Source organism: Pan troglodytes, chromosome 22 (genome assembly GCF_028858775.2).
Source record: "Pan troglodytes isolate AG18354 chromosome 22, NHGRI_mPanTro3-v2.0_pri, whole genome shotgun sequence".
Lineage (NCBI taxonomy): Eukaryota > Metazoa > Chordata > Mammalia > Primates > Hominidae > Pan > Pan troglodytes.
The window spans coordinates 44101781-44113892 of record NC_072420.2 but is presented as its reverse complement, the minus strand read 5'-3'; positions in this window follow the sequence as shown (position 1 = coordinate 44113892).

Below are 12112 nucleotides of genomic sequence, written 5' to 3'. Positions count from 1 at the left end.
GGCTAGAGCCCCTGCCACTCAACTGGTTGGGCCTCCGTATTCCTTGGGTGCTGCTCCCACTACCTGTCCAAGCCACCCACCAGGGCCCCAGACTCCCCTAGCACCTCTCCTGGGCTGTGTCCTTCCCTGGAGGCTGCTGAGCTGCCCTGGACTCTCCCCACAGTCACACCACGGTGGGATCCACCCATAAACCCTGCCCTGACCCACAGACACTTATTGCCTGAATCAGGTGTGGACAGAGTTCAAGTTGTTTCAGTGATGTCCCTGGCAATTCAGTGGAGATGGCCACAGATCTGTGTGTGTGTCTCTCTCTCTCTGTGTGTGTGTGTGTGTGTCTTTGTGTGTGACTGTGCCTCTGTGTGTGCCTATCTGTATGAGTCTGCATGTATGTGTGCATGTATGTCTGTGTGACTGTGCCTGTGAGTGTTGTTTCTGTATCTTGTCTGTATGTTTTTGTGTGTCTCTGTGTGCATCTCTCTCTCTGTCTGCGTCTCTGTGTGTGGGGACTGTCATACCTTCCTTCCCATGCTAAACATACCTGTGTCTTGACTCTAGTCCGGCAAGCTTCCCTCGCTACACCTCTGCCTCAACCCTAAGGAATTTGGCTGATACGCATACTAAGGTTTTCTAAGGGGGAGTTGGCTTTTGGCTGTGTGGGCTGGAACTAGGGTTTAGGGGAATGTTTCTCTCCCATTTGCTTCTGGCTCTGCACCCCCATGTATGAGGGGGCAGGAGGGCACTGTGACTGCAGCTCTCCCATGAGCCCAGAAGATACGTTTTACCCTGTGGGCACTGAAGACAGGGCCAGGTTTCTAGGGCTCTATAATCTTTTTAACTATTTTTGGCTACAGGTCAAGTGTAGATGTGTCAGGGGTCATAGACCTCTGAATCCTGCAGGACAAACCTGAAGCTATCTGCTTCATGGAGTTAAATGTTCATCAGATTTGCATTTCTCCCTTAAAACCTTGTCACTGGAAACCTGGGTGGAAGTCTGGCCCAGTGCAGAAGCCACCAGACTCTCCTGCCAGCTCCAGAGGCTGTCTTAGGATCCAGAGCCCCTTGCTTAATCCTGTTTTCTCTGCTGTGCTGGAAGAAAGTCCCATTCCTGGGTAATTGCCAGAAGAAAGGCTCCGTCTTAAGGTTAAAGGAGCTAGAATCACAAGGGGAATCAGTAAACCCAGTTCCCAGGCCAGGGACCCAAGCTTTGGGATGAGCGATCTGGTCTTCAAGGCCAAAATGCTTGCTCACCAGCTTTCTTTCTCCTCCACACTCTGTCCAGGTTTGGGGGCACTGTCTTAGGCCCCTTTGACGTCATCAGCACAAGAGACTCAGAGCAAGGAACAAAACTGCCTGTACTCGCCAGGGCTCCTGATGCTATCGTCTCGTAGGAAACCCTGAATGAGGTCTGGGCAGGTGAAAAGCCTTCCTGTTTGTCCTCTCAATTAGTCACACTTGGTTCTGAGCCAAGCCGTCTGCTCCCATGTTAATCCCCAGCCTGGGAGGGCAGGCTGCAGCCGGCAGGGCTTGCACAACCCACAGTCCAGGCTGCAAGGTGGCTTCTCTTCCCTGTATTTTGCAGCCCCTGCCCTTACTCAGCACACACTTTCTTGTTTCTGAGTCCTTCCAAAACATTCTGGTCTGGGCTGCACTTTGTGCTGTTTGGGAGAGGCACCCCTCACCTCAGAGGGCAGCTGGAGACCTCCTGTGTGAGGAGGGCTTGGCCTCCTTCCTGGGGTCTCTGCTGCTCAGGCAGGGGGCTCCCTCTCCCTCTCCATGTGCTTGTGGGTGGGGGCAGAGGTCCCGGCCTTGTCTCATGTAGAAGAGATGGTTCCAGGCCACATAGGCCTGAGCTGGTCTGCTGCATGGAGTGGCCTGACCACCAAGCAGAGAGCAGGAGCGGCAGGGGCAGTGCTTGTGCTTCGCGGTTTTTAGGGATTTATGAATGTGCACACCAAGAACAGCAAACAAACCAAAGTTCAAGTTATTTCTCTTTCTTACAAGTCTGCATGAATATAGTCTCTTCCAGAGGAAGTTGATTAAACTCTATTGCACCAGCCTCTGAAGAATGCATAGTATGAAATAGCAGAGCATTTCTTGTGGCTCCCAGATCTGCCACCTGCAGTGGGGCCAGGCTACCCGACAGCTCCCAGGCCTCTGGGCACCATAGCTGTCTTCAGATGCTCCAGCTCAGGACATGGCCATTCAGAGGCAAGAATCAGCAAGCTCCTTCCAGGCTGGGGCACATCCTGAAGCCCCATCAGAGCAGCCCCATACAGTGGCTTGGGGGTGTGGGCTTGTGTCCTCCTCATGGAGGAGGGGAGCACGTTTTCCCAGCAGCTCAGGTTTCCAGGGCCCCCCCACCTTCCAGGTGTGACAGTTTTTCATACTTAAAACATCACTCAACTATCAGAGTGGTATACTGGGGAGAGGCAGGGCTGTGACAGAGAGCTGAAGTGGTGTGCAACAGTCACAAACAGCTTTCACCTTTGACCTTGGAACATGTGATGTGTTTTGCCCAAGTTTTCATTTCTCCCTGATTGCATTTAGCTTGGGATCTTGTTAAAATTCGTCTGCATTTCCATAGCATACCCTGAGCACTCAAGAGGCAGGACAAGGGGTTCTAGCCAGGGACCCAGATGTTCCTGCAGACATTGCACACTGGAGGCAAGCGACGCCACCAGGGTGAGGCTGTCCTGATGCAGCATCCCCAAAGAGGCTGGGCCAGGGCAGCAGATTTTCCCTGCAACAGGGCATGGGGCTCCTCCTGTCCCCTGCCCCTTGGGCCTGGGCCTCACAGTGTGGACTTGTCTGAAGTTTACCTGGTGCTCCGTGGCGTCATGAAAGCCTGTTCCTCAGGTGTCTCTGCCATTTACCCCTCTGTCCTCTAGAGAGCACCCATTGGGTGACAGGCCGACAAGGGTCTTGCAGAATCTTTGGTCTGGCACCCTGAGAGCTTGGAGCTCTAGGGTCTTTCTCCACATGACACCAACAGGCCTGTCTCTTGCGGAGTGATGGGTCTGGGCGCCAGACACTTCTTATGCCTCCTCACAGCTTCCACACTTATCTTTGCGCCAGCCACTGCTGTATGCAGGTGTGACCAACAGCCCCTTTTGCCCTCTCCTGGGCTTTTCAGATTGGGCAGGGTGGGATACCAGGACCATACCAGGCCAGCACTCCTATAAGCAAGGCATGTGCAGACAAGCTCCATTCTCCCCAGCTCCTCAGAGGGTCACTGAAGGACAGAGCCTCAGTTGTCCATGGAGGAGACCAACTCAAGAATGCAACTTTGGGGCTGACATTTCCTCCTTTCTGCTCCCCTGGCCATTCCTCTTCCTGGGGGTGGTTTCTAAAAACCACAACAGAGCTTTCTGCGTAGGAAGAGCCCTGCCTTGGGCTCTGCTCCAGTGGAAGCCAGGTCCAGGAGGAAGTCTTGTGTTCCTGCCCCAGTGCAGGTCAAAGTATGTATCCCTGATCATTCATGCACTGGCTACATAATTTACACTTATCAAGCCCAAACAACCTGAGGAATGAAATGCACAAGCCAGTAAGCACATGGGGCAGCAACCCAGCTCTCTACAGGGCAAGTCCCCCTCCTCCTCCCCTGCAGGGCTCTCCAAAATGCTGGGCACAGTGAGTGTGACAGATCAATATCAGAACTCTGTGCTCTGGCCCTGGGTCAGACCCTACAGATTCAGGGATCCACAGATCAGGGGGTTGGACTCAAACCAGTCATCAGAATACTTAGCAGATGTTTTCTAAGAGCTAGTGTGTGCACGCACCACATATGGCCTGTTATCTGAATGGTCTCACGTGCGCCTCCCTATACACATTCAAATTCAGTTGAATACAGGTATTCAACTTAGCAACAATTATTATTCTATAGATGAGGACACAGATTTTGAGGTTAAATTCTAGAAAGAGTGGCTGGGGTTTGAATTGGGCAGTTGATGGTAGATGCTGGCCATAATGGAAAGATTTTGGGGCTTAGAGTGAAGCACTGATGCGGAGGGGACAGTTTTGGTAGGAAGGGGCTCTGGCAGTCAGGGTGGTGTCTGAGCTGGACTTTGAAGGACACACACGCTCTGCCAAGGAGTCAGAGAAGGAGCTGTGGTAGGAAGAGGGGCTTCTGGGCAGAGGGATAGGATGTGCACCCGCAGGGTGTCACTTGGAGGGGAGGTTGGGGCCAGTAGGCTGGGAGGGCCAGCGTGGCCTCATGGTTTCTGTACCTTGTGCCCCCACCAGGCTGTGTTCTTTACGTCCCCAGTGTCTGGACCAAATAAGTGCCGTGTCCAATAAATGTTGCTGAACTCAAGTGAAGGCCACTTTCCAGGAGGACAGAAAGTTCTAGAGGGAGGCTGTCCTAGAAGGAAGTTGGGGAAACAGGAGGATACCTAGCTTTGGTCTTGTTCTGTTGGGGTTGGATTTTTCTTTCCTTTATTTTTTTGTTTTTTTCTTTTTTAGGGACAGGGTCTCACTCTGTCTTCCAGGCTGGAGTGCAGTGCCACAGTCATAGCTCACTGAGGCCTTGAACTTCTTGGCTCAAGCGATCCTCCCACCTCAGCCTCCCAAGTAGCTGGCACTACAGGTGTGTGCCATCACACCTGGATAATTTTAATATTTTTTTGTAGAGATGGGGGTCTCACTATGTTGCCTAGGCTGGTCTCAAGCTCCTAGCCAGGGCCTCCCAGAGTACTAAGATTACAGGCTGAATTTTTCTTTTCTTTCCTATCTTTTTAGAACGTCTGAGATATATTTCACAGTGGATGGCCAGATAAATTGGTCTGTTGAGGCTTGTTTGGATAATTACCAGGCCTCCATTGGTCACCCAGTGTGGATGACTCACCACCACATTGTGGAAGAAGGATTGTATGTGTTGGGGTTGTGAGCCCAGAAAAGGGAGAAGAGCAAGGCCTCCAAGTTCTCTCTCCAGAAATTCAAGGTCGTTGGACCAGCTTCTCAACCCAGCATTTCTTGTCTTGCCACCTGGGAAGCAGTGGCTGTCACACTTTGACAGGGTTAGTGCAGCAGGAATGACAGAAACAAGCCCATGGTTGCCTTCTTTCTTGGCAAAAATCACCTCAGCATAAATGCTTTTTCTCTCATTATGGCCGGGTATAAAGGGCTGAGCAACCCTGGCCCCGTGTGTGGGAGAAACTGGCTGGATGTGAAGAATGGGGAGGACAGAGAGGCCAGCTGCAAGGTCATGAGGGCTGGCAGAAGCCTGTGTGGAGGGCACTGTCTGAACTTTATACTGAGGGTGGACCTTCTCCTTGGCAACAGAATGTTCTAGCATCATACTGGAGCCTCCCACTGCCCTTGGACAGGCTGCACCTGAGCTCAGTTCCTCCTGGAGCTCAGCCATCCATTCCCAGCCCTCAAGACCAGCCATCACCAAAGGCCTGCTCTTCCTAGAAAGTTGTCACTAGAATTTTTTGGAAGGCCTAATCCTTTCTTGGGATTTGGGAGGGCTGAGTATCTCCATAAACATTGGCTTAATACCTGCATCTGTTTTTCATATTTAGGATTATAAACCCATTCAAGTTGGTGATGAATGGTTATTGCAGCATTTTGGGGCACTCATTTCTTATCCCCTTGTGTCCCAAGCCCCTCTTCTCCAGTTTACTGGTTGGGATCTGCCCTGGCCCTGAGGATCAGGAAAGGGTCTGTGAACTGGAGGAGGCTGAGGGAGGCCCCCAGAGGGGCCCTAGCTGGAGTCATGCTCTGGGCAGTCTCGAGGGCGATTTGGGATGAGCATAGCTGGGAGCTGGGGCCCTGGACAGGCTCGAGGACCTGTGCCCAGGAACCTCTGGAGTTCGAGGGTGGGTACCTGGTGCTGGGTGGGGGTGGCTGTGTTTATGTATGAGTGTATGCACGTGTGTGCATACACATAGGCTTGTGAGTGTGTGGGGGTTTGTGCATGTGTGTGCACGTGTATGAGTGTATGAATGTGTGCACGCGTGTGTAAGTTGCAACTCCACAGAGAGCTCCCTCTGTCAGGAGCCTTCTCTCCCAGTGTGCCACCATGGGGTTCTCTGAAATGGGGTTCTCTGTGCCTCTCGTGCCTTGCCTGCTCTCGGAGGAGCTGCTCCATGGCTACTCGCCTTGTGCACAGATGTGTGTCAGTCATGGTGCTTTCATCTGAGTGGGGACAGTTCAGAAAGGAAATGCCCTGGCTACCCCTGTCGCCCCTCATCAGCTTCTCTTTGTGGCCTCAGCCACCTGGTGCTAGCTTCTGGGCAACCTGAACTAATCCTGGTGGCCCTTCCAGGCCGCCCAGCCCCTTGGCCTTGCCACCCCTCTGAAAAGTCCCTTTGGGAACCCCTTGCCTGCCCGTTTCTACTTTTCTTCTCACTGGTTCTAAGACCACATCCCAGCAAGCTGGCTCCACACCCGGACCTGGCACAGCTGGTCCTGCCCATTGGCACAGCAGCCCCCTGTGCCTCACCCCGGCTGGCCCCCTTCCTCCCTAGAAAACTTCCATGGCAGCACCGTGTTAGAGCCACTCTGTTAGGAACACCCTTCATGTTCTCACTGCTTGCCCACTATTGCGCTTGTCTGGCAAAGCTGGCCCTGGTGTCACTCAGCTCTGCCTCTTCTGGGCTGTCCTATGCAGCTGCACCATGGCTGGGAACAGCTGCTCCATCTCAGGAAACATTGACAGCACACATCCCCCATCAGTCCACTCCTGCCCTTCGGATACCAGCACCCCTTCTGCCACCCCCTGCCTCCCCTGACACTCGGATACACTGGGGTCAAAGTTCCCCTGCCCCTAGCACCAGTGCTTCCTCCTCCTTTCGCCTGAGCCAGCTCCCTCCCAGGTCTCCTCCAACCACGCTGGCCTCCTTTCTTGGGTATCTCAATATGGGCACTGCCCTGGGCTGGACCCATCTCCAGAGCAGCCCCCACACTCAGCTCCAGCATCAAATGCCACCAAATTCTGATCAGTGTAAATCTTTTTCTTTGGCACATTTGGATGCTAAACATGTTTCATGCTTAATGTGGCTGCATCATATATGGTGAGGAACTGGCTTATGCAACTGTGGGGGTGCTGGTTAGGCAAGTCTGAAATCCAGGGCAGGCGGGAGGCTGGAAACTCTCAGGCTGGAGCTGACACTGAGTCCATGGGAGGAATCTCTCCTTCCTCAGGGAAGTTTCCGTGTGGTTCTCAAGGCCTTCAGCTATTGACAGGAGGTCCACCCAGATGTTTGAGGATAAGCTCCTTTACTTGAAGTCACCCGGAGCTACCACATGCCCTCCCAGCAACTCCTAGAGTAGAGTTTGACTGAGTAGCGGGGTTCTGTGTCCAGGCCCTGTGGACTCAGAAACAGCAGAGCCATTTGGTTTCCTCCTTCAGTTTCTGTCTCACCAGACTGTTTTTCCACCCTCAGTCATTCTCTCTCCAGCGGCTTGTTGGATCTTTTAGAAATAGAAATCAGAGCAGCCATTCCTTCCCTGGCTGAAACTTCCCAGTGCCTCCCCAAGGTACCAGGAGTCAGCTGGGCTGAGCCCGTGCTCTGGGCCACACTGTACCTGCTGACTCAGCTAGCCTGAATGGTTTGGGGTTTCCCTTCCCTGCTGCTGTCTGAGTCAGTGTCGGCAGTGAGCATGTGTCACCCACCAAGGACCCTGCCTGTTGGCTCCCTCTAGTCACACCTGTTCAGACTTGTCTGTTTTGGGGCTGTAGCAGGGAGGGAGTTGGGGCTGAGGGAGGAAGGCTCTGACCCAACGCAAGCTGCTGATGGGCCAAGCACTCAAGCTGAACAGACCTGCCTGGCTCCTCTCTGGCTGTTGGAACCTCACCAGACCTCACATCCTTTCTGCCCTTGAATTGTGAAGGTTCCCCTGGGGACCTTCTGGAAAAGTCTGTAAAGCACCCCCCTCTCCCGGATGGATAGCCCCATCCTGGGCCCCGTCCTCTCCTGTACTGATCACCTGGCTGGTATCAGTCAGTGGCTGCCTTGCAGGGAGGCTGTTAAAAGGCTCATGGGAGCCTGAAGTTTATCTTTTGAAGCAGCTCTTCCTGCCTTCCCCCTGTGGCCTCGATTTGTTCTCTGGCTCCATGTAAGGGCACCTTCTGAGTCTCAGCAGAGCCTCAGCAAGCGGTGTTGGTGCTGTAAGGGACCCTCATCAACTGCATCAGCCGATGTCTCCCAGCCTGTGTCTGTGAATGTTAGCTTCTTGGGATTGTGGAGTCCTAATTAGGGAAAAGGAGTCAGGCTGGCAGGACCAAGGGCAAGCAAAAAGAGAAAGCAGATAAGCTATAGAGCTGACTTTCTTCATGGTCCAGGACACGCAGGCCTCCTGCTCAGGTAACTCATGATCTTCCTGGGCCGAGCTATGGCCAGACACCTGCAAGTTAGCTCCTGGCTGCCTTGGCGTTATTAGTTCTGCACGTCGCCCTCTGCAGCCTAAGAACCACCCTATAAAATCCCCAGCAAGCCTTTGTTTCTTTGCAGTTGGCTCCTCTTCTGCTGATTCTGCCCATTGCAACCTTGGAATGCGTTTTCATACTTTCTCTCATAAATCTGCCTTTCTTTGCCTACAACTGTCTTGGTAAATTCTTTTACCCCAGTACCACCGGCCCAGATTGTTGCTGCTCACCCACCACAGGGATGTTACCTGATGTTGCAGATCAGTTGGCACCAGGGGCAGAGGAGCCTAGAAGCCCTGTTGCTCTCTCAGAGATTCACAACAGGCGCCAGTTAAAGGCTCTGAGAAATCCACAGCAGAGACACCTGCTTATTCTGCTTGGCCCAGCATTTCCCAGGCCCGTCTGACCATCGGGCCACCCTAGTCCAGCCCCTTCTAGTCTGCGGAGCATGAGTTGGGAATCACTGATCCAGACCAGACTTTCAATTTGCAGGAAATGTAAAGGAAACAGAGGTGTCAGAGGTTCAGGGACTCCCCGAGGCTTGTATAAAAGTCAAGAGTGACGTCGGCCAGGGGACAGTGTGCAGTGGCAAGGAAGGCATCCACAGGGTGTCCCAAGGAGGTCATGCCAGCTGGTGTGAGGATGCAGGGCAGATGGCAAGCTCTTGTGCCCAGGGGACAGTACAGGGCTGAAAAGGGACAGTATGATGTGCAGCTGTGGATCTAAGACTCACAGGTGAGAGGAACTTCCAGCTCATCCTGTCTGTTCTTGGAGCGTTCTCACTGTTTAAAGTTCTCAGCACGGAGTTGAAAACGCCTTTGTCTAACTCTTCCCCTGTCATCCTGGCTATGTCTTCGGGAGCTGCAGAGACGAGTTTTGGTCCCTCTCACACCTGGCAGATTCTTGAGCATCTGAAGATGGCTTTCCTCTCCCCTCCTTCTCACCAGCAGCAATGACGCTTCACAGAAGACACTAGGGAAGACAGCCCTGGAAGAGTGACTCCTCAAGAATAATTGCCTCCTGGAGGGAGTGCTGTCCTGAGGCCCTAGCTCTGACTCACAGCAGGGTCTGGTCCATAGGAAAGAAAAGCCACCTCACCTACTTTCCCCACGTACCCCTGGGCCGGGCAGAGAGTAGAGGATCCTCGGCAGGACTTTGCATTCGCCCTGTGGACTTGCGTGGGCTCTTCTCTTGTGTGTGCACATGCAGGATGTCGCCACCAGACTGTACCCACCTACCTCCAGAGGGGCCTCCTCTGGAGCACTCATTCAGAAGGATGCTCGTCGGGGGACTCTCCTGCTGGACACCTCTGTCCCTGGGGGGCCTCGCCTGCTGGACACTGGACACCGGACATCTCTGTCCCTGGGAGGCTTCTTCTACCAGACATCTCTATCCCTGGGGGTCTCACCTGCCAGAACGCTGTTCCTCGGGGGCCTCTCCTGCTGGACACCACTGTTGTTCAGGGGACCTCACCTGCCAGACACCTTTGTTCTGGGGGCTTCACCTGCTGGGCTCTGCTGTTCCTGAGGGCCTCTCCTGCTGGGCTCTGCTGTTCATGGGAGGCCTCACCTGCTGGGCTCTGCCGTTCTTGGGGATCCTTGCCTGGGAGTTTGAGCATCTCATGAGTCTGGTTTTCATTCTGTTGAGGCCAGTGGGGTAGACAGAGGGTGGCCCCATCCAGGTGTTCCTCCCAGGGTTGGGAAAGAACAGAGAAGCCTGAGGAGGGGCCTCCCTGCCTAGCTCAGGGCCCTACCAGCCACCCACTGCTGTGCCAGGGCCAGGACATTTCCTGGGCTCAGGAAGCCGACCTGAACGCTAATGCTGTACCCTGCAGAGTGGGTCAGAGCGTTTCATCATGGAGCTTCACCACGTGTTTCTGAGACGGGCTGGAGAAAAGGAGATGAACATTAGGAATGGTTGCCACAGCAATAACTCAGAGTGGGATCTAAGAGAAAGGACTTCCTTCTTCCTGCATGTGCGTTTGCAACTGCCTACTCCGTGGGCACAGGGGAGGCTGCTGGCCTGGGTTCCAGGTGTTCATCAGGAACAAGGGGTCACACAGGCTAGATTACACCCTGAAACCTCCCTCTGGCTCTCAGGTGTGACGCTGCATCTGCGACCAGGAACTCGGGGATGAGGGGCAGAGTGGGGGCCTCCTGATGCGCCAGGCTTCCAGCACTGAGTATGGAGTACACCTCACCCCTGGGGCTCCTGGAAGCCTTTCCCATCCTGGGCACAACCACGAATTCCTCTCTGGGTAATTCAGCAGTGAAAGGCATCTGCTCTTCATTGAAGAGCAGCTTGACTTGTGCTCTTCATTGAAGGTAGCTGTGCACAGACCTCAAGCCTGAAGGGTCTAAGGTGTCTTGTGAGCACCGGCTCAGCTCACAGCAGTGGGGAGACGATCCCTCAGGCTGGGTGGGAGAGACCTCAGTGTGAAAGACACAGCCCAGAGCGGATGCTGTCTTGTAGCGGGATTTTTTAAGGAATCAGAGAAACTGATGGGGTACAGGAGGATATTTATTATTTAGGTGCACCAGCCCAGTCGGATTAACATCCAAACGACTGAGTCCCAAACAAAGAGTTAAGTTACCTTTTAAGCATCTCATGGGGCGGTGGGAGATCTGTACAGAGGGAAGCATATTACACAAGCGAGAAACAAAGACAGTTATTTAATTAATTGAGACATGCATTATGTCATTTCTTACTTTTTAAGGAGAAACATGTTTTGCGACTTGAGTTTATCTGTGACCTTGCAGCTGCACAGCTAGGGAATCAGGGTCTCCACAATGCCTGGGAAAGGGAGAGATAAAGCTCACTAGCCACAGAAAAACAGGCAGTTAATTTTTAAAGGACTCCAGCTCTTTCTCTTTCTCAGGGGGAATTGGGTTTTCTTACAACTGAGTTTCTGCTTACACGTTCTTTAATTTCTTTTAATTCTTGTTCCAGTCTCACAGGGGCGTTTTAAAGTGAAAGAGCCAGGTGACTGCTGTCTCAGCAGTGGAGACCTTGCCATGCGTGCTCTGTGAGGGCAGGACCGGCTGTCCTTTAGCCTGGCACAGCAAGGAGTGGTCCAGGGTGGTGCAGTGCCAGGGTGCTGTTGTCGCCGTCTCTCAGCCTGCAGAAGGAGTGGGGGGTGGTGGAGCCAGGCTGTCTTGGCGGGTGCTTGCCTCTGGCGTGTTGTGCTTCTGCCCTGGCCTGTCTAGATGGGATGAGTTGTGGTCTTCTGGAGAGAGCCTTGCCTGCCCTTGTGCGTTGTTTTGAATGGCCATGTCTGTGTGCCTCGGGGGCCTGCGGTGGCTGTGGGGCATCACTGATGTGCTTCTATCTTGTACAGATGCTGCAGCACTGAGTTACTTGGCTGAGAGGGAGGGAGGGGCGGTGGGTCTGCAAGCAGCTGTTCTGACGCTGATGCTGCCCAGGGCTTCTGCACCCACGGGGCTGTTCTTGGTGTTTCAGTTCGCTTGTTCCTTGAGGCTGCACTGTCCTGCTGGCCACAGGCCTGTGAGAACAGGGCTGGCCTATCCTGGCTCTGACCTTCGAGTGCCAGTCCAGGGTCTGTGTCGTCACAGGCCACATGTGTGTCTTGCTGACTGCGCCTGTGAGGGCCAGTTGGCCGGCCTGGCCTTGTGGTCACCATAGTCTGGCCGGCTCTGCCCCTGCCCAACGCTCTGTCCTCCAGAGCCTGGGCTTTGGTGCACACTGGCCTCCTGAGTGCTGGGTACCCCAGTCCACTTTGGG